The sequence below is a fragment of the Mauremys reevesii genome, linkage group 1 (assembly GCF_016161935.1).
Source record: "Mauremys reevesii isolate NIE-2019 linkage group 1, ASM1616193v1, whole genome shotgun sequence".
Classification (NCBI taxonomy): domain Eukaryota; kingdom Metazoa; phylum Chordata; order Testudines; family Geoemydidae; genus Mauremys; species Mauremys reevesii.
Window position 1 is genome coordinate 157,230,716 of NC_052623.1, and position 14,955 is coordinate 157,245,670.

At 41.7% G+C, this 14,955-nt stretch overlaps 1 long non-coding RNA gene across 2 annotated transcripts; it reads left to right on the forward strand.

Annotated features, from left to right (window-relative positions):
• The first annotated feature begins 3,037 nt into the window (after positions 1-3,037).
• Positions 3,038-9,925, forward strand: LOC120382857. Of its 2 annotated transcripts, none has more exons than XR_005588263.1 (3): positions 3,038-3,073; positions 5,555-5,664; positions 9,427-9,925. It is a non-coding gene; the product is annotated as an uncharacterized LOC120382857 (long non-coding RNA). The 2 variants fall into 2 exon arrangements; XR_005588262.1 differs by lacking the exon at positions 3,038-3,073 and adding an exon at positions 4,055-4,086.
• The last annotated feature ends 5,030 nt before the right edge of the window (positions 9,926-14,955 follow it).

Genomic DNA, 14,955 nt, shown 5'->3' on the forward strand with positions numbered 1-14,955 from the left:
TGCATTTAGAAAACTTAAATCAGTGGACTGGTGAGACAGAGAGAGGCACTAGCAGGCTTCTGCTGGGTCTTTAGGTGAGTTTCACAGCCAAAAGATGCCAGGCAGAAAGAAGGAAACAAGGGCATTAAACAAATAGCTGCAATTCATGAATTAACACGATGTACCGTGTCTCCTCTGACATCTGAATACATTTTCCATATGTCTTAGAAATAAATTATTCTGCTAAGCTGTGTTTTTGTGATAGCTCATTGTAATGCCTTCCCAAAACACTTCTTTTCTTCTTTGTATGGCTGATGTAGAGCAAAAACTTGAATCAGAGGGTTAAGCCAGATAATTGTGTCAGGAGTAGCGGGAGTGCATCGCAGTGATGTCTCCTTCGTATTTGTGAATTGGGCTGTAACGGGGTGCACGCCGTGCCCCTCTGGATTTGGCCCTTCTCCTCCTCTTCTCAGAGACTCAGGGACACTTCAGGCTGGTGCAACACCCTTGCTCTTTATTTGTGATCAAGTCCCCACCACCAGTTTCCAGCTATATACAGGCTTTTTCTAATGGCTTGGCCTACCATAGGCCTGGCCAGCAACAGACTAGGCGACTCCCACCTCCGTCTGAGTCTGACCTCCCCTCCTAGTCTCCACCCCTCTTTGCTCTCACTTCCTCACAGCCTTATAGCTCCTGCTAACGAGGCTGGCAGGTGGTCTGTTACCAGGCAAACATCAAGCTATCTACCCAGCCCCAACCCAATCCCCCTGACTGGGGCTGGCGTGGCAGGAGCTGATTAAGGCCTCTCTAGCAGCACCCTGCCACACACCTCTGCCCTTAAGCCACTGCGAGGGGGTCCTTGTCCAGCCCCTTCTCCCCCTGCCTGGGATGCTGCTCCGGGGAGGCCCACTGCTGCCCACGGGGTGGTCCCCTGGGTCCTCTGAGCAGGGTTGGTCCATCCCCTAGTCACAAAAGGCACACTGGGTAGGGGGTGGACCACCCCACAGGTCTACTGCTACCCACAGGTCCTCAGACCAGTCAGCCTTGCGGTTGCCCTCCTGGCTGCTCCCCATTTTTGGTCAGCAGGGGAGCCAGGTGGGTCTGTACCTCGTCCTGGCTGCCCGGGGCAACAGGTGCAGTTACCCTGCCCAGGGGGGTCTGGCTCTCCCTGCCTGGAAGCTCCACCTTCAGGCATTCTTTGGGGCCCTCCATCCTCTTGGCCTTGGGAACCTTCCCCTGGGGTTCTCTAATGGGACACTCCTTCAGTCCCTCGCCCCTACTGCTCTCCCATCTTCACTCTGGCTCTGTTGTCTAGGTTCTTTCCCTCCTGTCCTCTGGGGACCTGGGTCCTCCCCCTCCCTGGGGCCGCTGGGCATAGGAGTCTCCTCTCCCGTCATAGGGGTCTCCCCTCCCTTCTTGCCAGGGGGTCCCCTCCCACAGCCTCCTTTTCCCTTTGGGATGGGGCCCCAATCTGTTCCCAGTACCACGGGGTATGGTAACCCCTCTAGCATACCCACCCGTTGCCAGGCAAACTGGCCCCCAACCTCCAGGGCTAGTGAAAACTGTGCTTCCCAAATAAACTGAATCTAAACAAACATGAATATCAAGTTATAAAGAAAGAATATAAAAAATAAACAAATAGCAGAGATCAGATTTAGTTGCGTTGAATACAAAGGTATCCAACACAAACTGTGCAGTGTAAGGCCTGCAATAAAAGCAACCAGTTTGTGAAAAAAGTGATGCGCTCAGCAGAAATGACAAAGGAATAAAAAAAATGAAATTCATTCAGGAGCACAGAGTTCATTGTTGGGTCCCTGAATACATTTCCAAAGCTGATCATTACAACAGATTGGCTTGTGACAGCATCCAGAGTATTTTTGCAAAACCCTTTACTAGAACCACCTTCCTGTTGCCTGGAACTAAGGAATGTTAATGCTGTCATGGGAAGATAGTAGTCCTACAGTCCCAGTGCAATAAACAATGAAATAATACAATATGTAATCAAGATCATATAATTGAAGAAAGCGATTGGTAGCAGGTCTCATTAATACAGCTTGAGAGACTTTCACAGGCCAATTTATAATTTTGTATTTTGGAATATACTAAGGATTCTCTCTAAATATGAAACACACTTTATAAGATTTTGGTTATAAAAGAATGGAGCTGTTAATAAATAAAATTAAAAGGAAAACAATATTAAATGGATAGGAAACAAGGCCTACCTATGCAGTATTGGGAAAGGCTAGGAGAATGGAGTATAACTTCACTTATTGACAGGAGGGATACGTTGGTCCAGAAAACGGAGGTGGTGAGGGAGCATCACTTCTGAAACCCTGCAATCCTATACGAGCCACAGAAGGAGAAGTGAAAGTTAGGGCAACTCTAAGGGCTGCCATAGGCTATGCCAATGTCTCAGTGGCCTCCAAGATGCTGAATGGGGAGACAAGCTGCTTCCCATCTGTTCCTGTGCTGGTCTCAGAGCTAGCATAGAATGGGCTGTATAACAATCTATGAATTCTTAAGGGATGTTATCAAGAGGACAAGAGCCAATTATTCTCATTTGCTATTGAGGACACAATAAAAAACACTGGGTTTAAACTGCAGCTGGAAAATTCAGGTTAAATAACAGAAAAAGCTGTAAAAAAAAGAACATTTAGTTAGACGTACAAGCTGTTTTGGGATGACAGAGAATCGCCTTCATTGGAGATATTTAAAATGCAGTTTTGCGATGTAAAGTGATTCTTAAAAATGGCATCAAGAGGGTTCCATGTTTATGGTGTGACTTCACTTTCATATTAGTTTTGCTTGGTTTATAATTGCTTCCTTTAATTTGCGGCGCTGCAAACTCAGCCTTCTGTTCCTCCTGAATGAAGACAGGATTTGGCTTGTAGAATCACTATTACTAGTTATCATACCAGCGTGGTTTTCAGATTCCTGGGTGAGTGGGCAGATCTGGCAGTTAGAAAAAACACCTTTTCACTTGTCAGCTGAACAAATTTGACATGGAACCATTGAAACACAATAAATGTGGAATTTCCATAGGATGTCACAAAGGTGACAGAGATCATCATCTGGAAGAAGCTGAGCATTGTGGGTAAGGTTAGCATTCCATCCTGCCAGAATAGTCTCCAGCATAGCAAAGCTGTTTAAGGAGAGATTAGACTACAGTAAATGGGGAGATTTTAAAAATAATAAAATCAGTCCCGACTCCTGTCATCATACAGGACATGACGGGTTTTCTCTAGTGCACATCCTATATTTGTTGCCCCATCTCCACTGTGATATCTTTTCTTTAGACTGTACAATCTTTGGGGCATGTTTTCACCTAACAGAGCAGGGCCTTGGCCTGGTTGGCCCTATATGCCACTGCAGTATAAATATTAAATAACAACCTTTTATTTGGATGTATTTATTGGAAAATACATATAAGAATACAAAAAAGGGAAGGGGATTGGAAGATATCAATCAGGAAAAAATTCCTAATGAAATAATTCGAGCCCTGCTCCAGAACTACATATCTTCTTTCACTCAGCAGCGCTTTTTAAGTGTGACACCTGTACATGATGTACTAGACCAGTGGTCCTCACACTTTTTACCTCATGCCCCATCTTGCCCTGCCCACCTGCTCCTCCAGCTGCGGTTGGGAGCTGGGGCTGGGAGCGGGACAGCAGTCAGGGCTGCAGCTACTAGACCCTCTTCTCCAAAAGACAACTGCAGCCTATTGGAATCTTATACTCTTTCCTCATCTAATTCTGCAGGAAAATAATTGTGTGGGGGAAAAGTTAAACTGTGTTGATCCCCCTGAGAATGGTTCATGTTCAGGTTTAGTTTGAATTTGGGGAAAGAAGTTGGCTGGTTGGCTATTTTGTCCAAACTTGTGCCCATATTCCTAGCAGACTTTTGTCCATTTAGTTTTAAAAATTAATTGAATGGAAATGTTTAAAGAGGAAGTGAATGATACCAGGAAGGAAGAGTAATGAAGAGAAGGGATCTAAAATGATAAGAGGAGTAGAGAGTTGAGAAGAATGTTTCTTTCCATTTCCTTCCAAGAAACCTTCTCCCTATCTTGGCTTCACATGTTCCAAGGTTGACATGAACAGCGTAAAAGTAATTATAATACTTCGTGCTCTTATAGCCCCTTTCATCTGGGGATCTTAAAGCACTTTATAAAGCAGATGTGTATTATTAGCCTTACTCCATAATACAACATTGCAGCTATTTGAGGAACTAAAAATGATCATAGCCTGCTTGTAAATTTTAACAATCTCACAGCATCACTTTTTCTTAAACTCTGCCTTAAAGCAATATTGAACTATCTGCCTCTCTTCTCAATGAAGAATGTTGGCCTGCCTACAGATTACTGCATATTTTATATACTTCTCTTATAAAATACATTTGGTATCCTGAACGTATTCTTATTTGTACTATAGGATATCTCAGTTCTGGTTCCAGGCCACATAATTATAAAGGTATAATGATGAGAATTAATCTGGGAGGCAACTAGATGGCACTAGAACATGTTTGTGTGTTATTTTACTAATATGACTTTGCAGTACCAGCCTTATTGTTGATTAGAAGTTCCTGGAATAAAGATGACTGACAGTCGTATAATGCTGTTGGCCTCTCCAAATTACAATATATAAAAAAGAAAGATGAATAATTCTGTGTGGGATACACTGATACAACACCATTGTCTGTAATATAAATAGAGGTTTTCACCATATTTTACAACAAGGCACTGGAATAAAAATAATAAAATAATAAAGTTTATTAAATTAATATAACATTCTCTTTCTTGTCCAATAGTTAAAATGATCAATGTAGAAAAAAAGGGTTCTCCACATCAAGAGCTGCTAGTTAGACGCAAAATTATCTATGGGTAGGAATTTCCCAAGTCAAACAATCTGAACAGGTAGATATTCCTAAAGGCTTTATACCAGGGGAAAGCTAAAATGCAGCAGCCACATTAATATATTAATCTACTTTAGTGCAGTGTCTGACAGAGGAGAACAAATGACTTCCCTGGGCTTGAAAACATGTACATGTGTAATGGACAGAGGGGAGCAACAGAAAGGCAAAATCACTTAAACAGGAAGGAAGGTGTCACATATTGTATGATCACCAGAATCAGGACTTGAGGTAATTTCTTAGGACAAAATGCTCCCTTCCACTTATGCAAGAGGAAGGGAGCCTAAACCCTTCCCAGCCCAGGTAGAAGAGAGAAATACCAAATCTGTGACATATTACTCCATGATTATTACTATTTATAGTAGCATCTAGATGCCCCTACGACGCAGTCCCAGTGTGCTAAGAAATGTACATACCCAGAATAAAAGACAGTCCCTCTCCCAAAGACCTTACAGTCTGGGGACAGGAAAAGGGAGGGCGGAAGGAAATATCAACCTCATTTTCCAGATGGGAAGATGAGCATAGAGATGCTAAGTGTCTCACCCACCATCACATAGGAAGTCTATGGCAGAACCAATAGTTGAACTCAAACTTTCTGAGTCTGAGTACTTAGATGTTAAATCCAGTGCCTTACTCACGAGACTATCCTTCCTCTCTCACCCACTAGAAGCTGCTCTTCAAGGCTCAGGTGCTGGATGAATGGAGTTGGGGACATGACAGAGTGAGAGCACTGGCTGTATCACATTCTCCTCCTCAAACTTTCTACCTATGGGACAGGTTAGCACGTGTTAGTCATCAATAAATTGCGTGGGTTCCCCTATGAGTGGTGAACCTAAGGCTAAACACTTCAGACCAGGGGGAGTCACACTCAAGTGTGGGAGGGAAAATCCTATATCTGGAATGTGTCAGTCTCCCTCTTGTGCCCTTACAATCTAGCTACCCCCTTGGGAAGGATGGGTAAGTCTTGGGTTTGAACTGAAATGAAACAGAAGTGATGTCAGAGGCAATTTTCAGAAGATTGGAGGCTTCAACAATTAAAGCAATTACTGTATTTGCATTTTGAACACATTTTGGTAACAAACTCCAGATAGCTGAAGGAAGGTCTTGTAGTTAAAGGACAGCAGACCCAGATTCTATTCTTGACTTTGTCATAAGCTGGCTGTGAAACCTTGAACTAGACAATCTCTCTATGCCTCAAGTTCCTCATACATAAGGAAAAGATAACAACTCCTACCTCTCAGGCATATAGTGAGCTCCAGTTAAAGCATGCAAAGCACACTGAGATCTTTGTCTGAAAAGGTACTATATAGTGTAAAGTATCCTTCTGATATGGGAATATAGTGTTTTAGAAACAGTCCTCTAGATGGGTTCAGATCTCTTCTGGTTTAATTCAAAGTTGTGAGATCAGGTTATTATTATGACCTCATATATCACTAATTGAGAGTTGTTTTATGGCACTCATTAACAAGGTTGTATGCACATTACAACCTAGAAGCTCTGGGTTATCACTGATGCTTGCAGTTGCTATGACAACAGAGTTTGTATGCATCTCTCAAAGAGCCTTTTTTTTTTTAAGGGCTCCTTGAAAGAGTGAGTTATTTAGCATCCAGCATGCACAGGCAGGTTTAGCCATCAAAATGTTCTGCTTACAAAATGACAGGCAATGTCTTCCTTTAGTTTCCCCATAGCGAATATATTATAGTCCTGCATTCATGCCACTGTATTTAAGAATCTGTCAGGGTTTTTATTAAGCTCCCCCATTTTTCAGGGAAATATAACTGGACTGGATTTCAGTGTGCCAGGCTTTAGCTATGTGATTTTCACTGACATTAATGGGAGTTGCCCAGATCAACTTTCTTTTAAGACTTTTAAAGATTTATACTATGACATCATTGGTCAGAAACAACAACAATAATAAAATATTTAGCTAAATGGGAAACAACATCACTTTTGCCATTTTCAAATGAAAGTGAAATGACTAGGAGTCTATATATGTTGGGGGCTTAGAACCAGCTGCGTTATTATATTTTGGTACTACACTTTTCTGGGTATTCCCACTAGCTACCTCTGAAATAACTACTACATTTCTTAACCTTTTCCAAGTAATCATACTTCTAGGGATACACTTACAGAGCAGACTTTGGGAACTGCTTTGAATTTCAGTAGATATAATAATTAAGAAGAAGAACAATAAATATTGTGCTTTGTACTTCTCTAGCTCTTTCCATCTGAGACTATCAAATGGATTAAGCCGCTCAGCACTCATGAGATAATTAAGTATTATTATCCCAATTTTATTGATATGGGAACTGAAGCACAGAGAGGTTAAGTGACTTGTTGGAAATCACATAGAAAAACTGTGACAGAACTGGAAACTGAATTAAGATCACCTAACTCCCATTCCTTGGGATTTAATCACTAGCTTATCCTTCTTTCCTTCCTAGATAGGCATGTAAAGGGCCAGAGCTACACCAGCTGATGATCTGGCTCAATTTTTAAAAAATACTGTATATTTGTTTTAATATAAAAAAGACTTAAGAAGAATACATTTATTATTATTTACTTGTATTGTGGTAGTGCCACAAGGTCCCATTCAGTATTGGCTCCCCACTGTGCTAGATGAGGCACAAACGCAGGAAGAAATGGTTCCTGCCCTGAAAAGTTTACAGACTAGTTTCAAACTTAGCTTCAGTTTGATTTGCAATTTCTTGTGAGTGGAGAAGTAGAAGTGAATCTGGAGGAAGGTGCTGAAGGGTGAGAGGCTAGTGGCTTTTTAGATCACTTACAGAGACTATTGTGGGTGAAGAAGCTAAATGGATGCTCAAGGCAGGCATCATTTATGGAGAAATGGAGGTGGGAAGTCGTGTTTCTGCAGAAACTTCAGCTGGTGTTAAACCCACATCCATTTGGAGTGAGTGGTAGCTCTGAAAGTCAGCGGAGTAAATGGGGACAGAAGGGAGGTTTAATGGCTGCATTGCTTTAGCAGTGGTGGAGGGAAGCATTATGCTGGTGTACATCAGAATCCCTGCTGAGACACTTATACCAGGAATATAGCACTGGGTGGTACCCCGGGGGCCTGTAGTCTTCCTTGGTCATGCCACCAACTCATCCCCAAACATTCCATCTGAGTGGTATTACACTGACAGCCGAGTTAGTGCCCAGCCTTTGTGGCACCCTCTCTCCTCAATGCACCCTCGGTATGACAACCTCATGTGGCTCACGTGCCCAGCCTATATTACATTTAAAGGGATGATTTTTACTTAAAAATATTATTTTGAGCTTCCTGTGGGCAGACACAGCATCATACTGAAAGGAAAAGTATCATTTGCAGATGCTGCATCCAATGTCAGAAATGATAAACCAGTTTCTGTACTACTTCGAAAGGTAATAATCTAACATTTACCTAGCGCCTTTCATCCTGAGGGATCCCCCAGCAACGTGCAGGGACCACTTCACTGCACCTCAGGGATAAAAGAGGGGGAGGGATAGCTCAGTGGTTTGAGCATTGGCCTGCTTAACCCAGGGTTGTGAGTACAGCCCTTGAGGGGGCCACTTAGGGATCTGGGGCAAAATCAGTACTTGGTCCTACTAGTGAAGGCAGGGGGCTAGACTTGATGACCTTTCAAGGTCCTTTCCAGTTCTAGGAGATGGGTATATCTCCATTGTGTAAAAATAAAAAAAAGACAGTTCTTCCAATAATGCAAAACAATAATATGTGAAGAGGAAATGCAGAATAGCACACCCAGTTGGACCTAGAGGATGGTGGGGTTGATAGGTCATTTTTTAAAAATAGAAATACTGCCCTGTCTTGAAAACCCATTCATAGGAAAAATCAAGACAATTAGAATAAAATGACCACCAACCTCCTGCAACATGTGACATCTACCATCATCCTCGCTGCTTTGCAATGGGGGTGCAGCACAGAGACAGCTCCAGTGGCTCTAAAAATGCCATCCTGATGGTAATGGATAGAGGCCATATCTCAATATTCATACCACTTGCATTTTTAGTAAGGTCATACTAACTCACCTACATAATATATATGGAGTAGATGATACAGCACTAAACTGGCTACAGTCATTCCACAGCCCAGGATAAAGCATGTGAGAGCTATAGACAAAGTATTTCCAGTCAAGAGGGTTCAATGAGGAAACCAGCTTGTAGAGGAGATCAGACTAATCTGGAGTCTGACAATGTTTAGGACACACTGCAAGACCTTCCTTTTTCACAAAGCTTTTCTATCACCGTGATAATAGAAGAAAAAATTATTCCCCTAGAAGAGCCTTGTGTGACCAGGAAGGAGAGAAAAGCAGAAAACCCCTTAACATCCATTGGCGATCTCACCACCATGTAGGGCAGCGTTCCCTATATATGTTTATTCATACTTACTTATGCTTGTTTCACTGTTCACATTTGAATTTATTGTATTTGCATTAAAATAATTAGTTATAAGGCATTTTGGATAATGGAATCCATCTTTTAAAATGGAGTCCAGTATTGGTTGTTTACAACTCACTTTCATACCTTTTCGTTTGGCAGGAAACAGGGTTTGCCACAGAAACTGCCTCTGAGGAGACTGGACTAGAACTTTCACGATGGCATAAAAGGGCTGCACATCCTGTCAGCAGGGCTGTCCGTCTGAAAGGCAGCCAGCTACTCACGTTTTTGCAGGCATTGAGGACTTCCTTCACCATCTTACCTGGTCTATCCCACTGATCTGGGTATCTTCCATCTGAATCCACTTACCTAGTTCCTGGTTCTAGTCGTGATTGCCAACACCAGCAGTCTCCTGGTTCCAACACAGTGAAGGTCCTGAGCTCCTCCTGTCCCCGGTAACCACTGGGTGCACAGTTGCAGGTCCAGGTCCCTACGAACCCAAGCAACGGAGAGACTGTCACTTAAGACCTGCAGCTAATCCCACTTGAGAGCCATCCTTCGAGATACAGTACAGTTCTGGGATACCTTGGTTTAGTTTGTTTTGTTAGAAGTGTAAATTGCCAAGGGTTGTCTTGGGGACTGGGTTTCAGGTCCATCTTTGGGCAACCACATTGCTGCTTTATGGTTTTAATCTGTTTTATTCTCTCCCCTTCTCCCTGACATTGTTACTAACACTTTTAATAAATTTCCTGTTTGATTTTGAAGAATTTTCCTCTCTAGTCTTCAGTTACCTACCTGGTGGGTGATGGGAAGATTTTAGTTAACTTAGTCCTCAGGTGATTAGATACTGATATTGCCAGTCAAAGAACCTGGCCCTGTTACCTGAGTCCGTGTAACAATCATGTAGGGGAATGTTTAGATACAACAGTGATGGATGCTAAAACCTAAGATAGATAGAGGACGTAATTACCCAACATCTGTATTTTTGAAATCAGTCCATTTGATTTTCAGTGATCATGAATGGTCAATCTCAGTTTTACATTGCATCTGAAAATGGCACCTCCACAAGAGCAAAGCCCACTGGGGCACTGATTTATTACTGACTCAGAGGTGAGCATGCTACATACTGAACTGACCACACCACATCTGTGTCGCATCCATGTACTGCCACAGAATGATTCTGCTTGGCTTTGAGAGATGATGGGATCACAGCCCAAAGTAATATGGCTGCAGGCCATGCTTTGAAACTAGTTTAACTGTCTGGAGAAGAATGTAATTGTTTAAACATTTTGTTTAAATATTAAACAATAAAGTCCTTCCCTAAACTGCTAAAACAATGGCACCAGGTTAGAAAGCAGCTTAGCCTCCCGGACACTGGAGTGTCACACTGGAAGTATCCCAAATGTACTCTGGAGATAACCATTAACACCAGACAGCTCAGACATGCTGATGTTCATTACAATCTATGGGCTGGATTCTCAGCTGGTGGGAAATTGGCTTAGCTCCATTGACTTCAAAAAGGCTTCACTGATTTACAACTGATTTACAACCCTTCATCTTCACATCGTACTTTCTTTATAGTGACTTGTTTTTTTCCACACAGTTAAATTTCATAATGCTGCCCTAAGAAAACAGGTGTTTGTCTAACATGCTCTTAAAAAATTTCCAGTGATGGAGATTCTACAAACTCCCTAGGCAGTTTATTCCAGTATTTAACCACCCTGACAGGAATTTTTTCCCAATGTCCAACCTAAACTTCCGTTGCTGCAATTTAACCCCATTGCTTCTTGTCCTATCCTCAGAGGTTAAGAAGAACATTTTTTCTCCCTCCTCCTTGTAAAAACCTTTTATGTACTTGAAAACTGTTATGTCCCTTCTCAGTCTTCTCTTCTCCAGACTAAACAACAAATTTTTTCAATCTTCCTTCATAGGTCATGTTTTCTAGACTTTTAATCATTTTTGTTGCTCTTCTCTGGACTTTCTCCAATTTCTCCTCATCTTTCCTGAAATGTGGCACCCAGAACTGGACACAATACTCCAGCTGAGGCCTAATCAGCGTGGAGTAGAGCAGAAGAATTACTTTTCATGTCTTGCTTACAACACTCCTGCTAATACATCCCAGAATTATGTTTGCTTTTTTTGCAACAGTATTACACTGTTAACTCATATTTAGCTTGTGGTCTGCTATGACCTTCAGATCCCTTTCCACAGTACTCCTTCCTAGGCAGTCATTTCCCATTTTATATGTGTGTAACTGATTGTTCCTTCCAAAGCGGAGTACTTTGCATTTCTCCTTATTGAATTTCATCCTATTTACTTCAGACTATTTGTCTAGTTTGTCCAGATCATTTTGAATTATAATCCTCTCCTCCAAAGCACTTGCAACCACTCCCAGCTTGCTATCATCTGCAAACTTTATAAGTAGGGCTGTCAAGCAATTAAAAATTTAATCGCGATTAAAAAAATTAATTGCGATTAATCACGCTATTAAACAATAATAGAATGCCATTTATTTAAATATTTTTGGATGTTTTCTAAATTTTCAAATATATTGATTTCAATTACAACACAGAATACAAAGTATACAGTGCTCACTTTATATTTATTTTTTATTGCAAATATTTGCACTGTAAAAAACAAAAGAAATAGTATTTTTCAATTCACCTAATACAAGTACTGTAGTGCACTCTCTCTATCATGAAAGTTGAACTTCAAATGTAGAATTATGTACAAAAAATACCTGCATTCAAAAATAAAACATTGGAAAGCTTTAGCGCCTACAAGTCCACTCAGTCCTACTTCTTGTTCAGCCAATCGCTCAGATAAGTTTGTTTACATTTGCAGAAGATAATGCTGCCCGCTTCTTGTTTACAATGTCACCTGAAAGTGAGAACAGACATTTTTCATGGCACCACTGTAGCCATCATCGCAAGATATTTATGTGCCACAAGCGCTAAAGATTCATATGTCTCTTCAGGATTCAACCACCATTCCAGAGGACGTACATCCATGCTGATGGGTTCTGCTCGATAACAATCCAAAGCAGTGCGCACCAACGCATGTTCATTTTTATCATCTGAGTCAGATGCCACCAGCAGAAGGTTGATTTTCTTTTTTGGTGATTTGGGTTCTGTAGTTTCCACATGAGAGTGTTGCTCTTTTAGGACTCCAAAAGCATGCTCCACACTTCATCCTTCTCAGATTTTGGAAGGCACTTCAGTTTCTTAAATCTTGGTTCAAGTGCTGTAGCTATCTTAGAAATTTCACATTGGTATCTTCTTTGCATTTTGTCAAATTTGCAGTGAAAGTGTTCTTAAAATGAACAACGTGTGCTGGGTCATCATCCGAGACAGCTATAACATGAAATATATGGCAGAATGTGGGTAAAACAGAGCAGGAGACATACAATACTCCCCCAAAGAATTCAGTCACAAATTTAATTAACACATTATTTTTTTAACAAGCGTCATCAGCATGGAAGCATGTCCTCTGGAACGATGGCCAAAGCATGAAGAGGCATATGAATCTTTAGCACATCTGGAATGTAAATATCTTGTGATGCCAGCTACAACAGTGCCATGCAAATGCCTGTTCTCAGTTTCAGGTGACATTGTAAATAAGAAGCAGGCAGCAGTATCTCCTGTAAATGTAAACAAACTTTCCAGGTACAGAAGTTAAGCTGACTGGTCTGTAATTTCCCGGGTTGTCCTTTTTCCCCTTTTTATAGGTTGGCACTATATTTGCCCTGTTCCAGTCTTCTGGAATCTCTCGCATCTTCCATGACATTTCAAAGATAATCGCTAATGGCTCAGATATCTCCTCAGTCAGCTCTTCGAGTATTCTAGGATGCATTTCATCAGGCCCTGGTGACTCGAAGACATCTAACTTGTCTAAGTAATTTTTAACTTGTTCTTTCCCTATTTTAGCCTCTGATCCTACCTCATTTTCACTGGCATTCACTATGCTAGACATCCAATCACTACCAACCTTCTTGGTGAAAATCAAGAACAAAGAAGTCATTAAGCACCTCTGCTAGTTCCACATTTTATGCTATTGTTTCACCCCCCTTCCCTGCCCCCCCCCCGGCATTGAGTAACAGGCCTACCCTGTCCTTGGTCTTTCTCTTGCTTCTAATATATTTGTAGAATGTTTTCTTGTTACCCTTTATGTCTCTAGCAAGTTTGATCTTGTTTTGTGCCTTGGCCTTTCTAATTTTGTCCCTACATCTGCATGGTGGGATAGTTTAAAATGTTCCCTCCAGCCCTATCCCCTCTTCTGAGGAATCCCGTATGACAAGGAAAAAATATTACTTGTATAATACAGAGTTTGAGTGAGTGAGTTCTCAGTGATCCCTCCATTATCTGCCTCTATTGCTCATTCCCTAAAGCCTTGCATCTGGCCAGTTTGCCTTCCAGCCAAAGATGTCTGGACACCTCTAAAGTTGTGGTTCTCAAACTAGGGTCTGTGGAGCATTAGTAGTTGGGGAGCCATTTCTGGTGTACTGCAAGGCAACCAAAACAGAGAATGCAGAGAGAAGGAGAGAGAGGTATTGGTCTAACAGCTGATTTCTCTCTTATGAAACGGTACACAGAATACAAAGTGAGAGACTCGCTGTGTCTAGAGCCAATCAGTGTTGCTTTATGGTAACAATAGAATGGGTCATTGCAGAGTCGCTCCAGATATTTCCTCCCACAGAGGTGCTTTCCATCCCATAGACAGCTTTAATACCCAAACCGTACCTGCTTTCTTAAGCACTAAAAGTGAAAAGTGGCATAGCTGCAGGTAGTGAAGCTATTACAAGTCACAGCTCTGCCATTTTCAAACTCATTCAAATGAGTTCAGCTGATTATAAATAGTCTACCCTTTTACCGTATCATGACATGGCAAAACTGATAGTCTTCACTTCAGGGAAGCCAAGGACTGGAATTGCTGCTGTCTACAGGTGAGGATTAAAGTGAATTTGCAGAAGTGTGAGGGGAAACTTGCTTAGTGCCTTCCCCACACTAAATCCCCAATTCTGAAGTAAACTCCATGTGAACAGGCCCTTATACCAGTGCAAATCCCCACTGAAATCAATGGGGTCTGCCCACATGAAGCATGTTGAGGACCAGAGCCTGTGATACAAACCAACAAAATCAGCCCCACATTTTCAAAGACAACAAATTAATCTCAAAAGATTCTAAAAAGCTCAAATTCTTTCCTTTCTTTGCTAGTGTCTCTGGTGCTCAGCCACATGCATCAGTCCTCACTCCTTGCCAGTGTTTATTTAGAAAGCAGAGGTATTAGCAATCTCTGAGATTTAGCTTCCTAAAACATGATAAAGTCAGTAAATAAATGTTATAAAGGACCTGTTTTCAGCTAAAGTGCTACTGTAGGCACAAGCTCTGCCTCAATGAAGGACCTGTGCAGTATTACCGCTTTACACTTATACCAAGGATTTCCTCCAGAGATTTCAACTGGCTTTACAAAAGTGGGTACAACATTATCCCATTTTGCAGATGGAGTAACAGAGATTGAGTGACTTGCCTACTATAAAGGAAGTGTCAGAGCTGGGAGCAGAATGCAGAGCTCCCTATTCCTTGTCCTGTGCTCAGTCCAGTTGAGCACAGCTATCAGTTTCCAGTTCCTAGCTGGGATGTCACACCTATTATATCCAAGGCTAATTTTAACATGGGACATCGCAGAGATGAA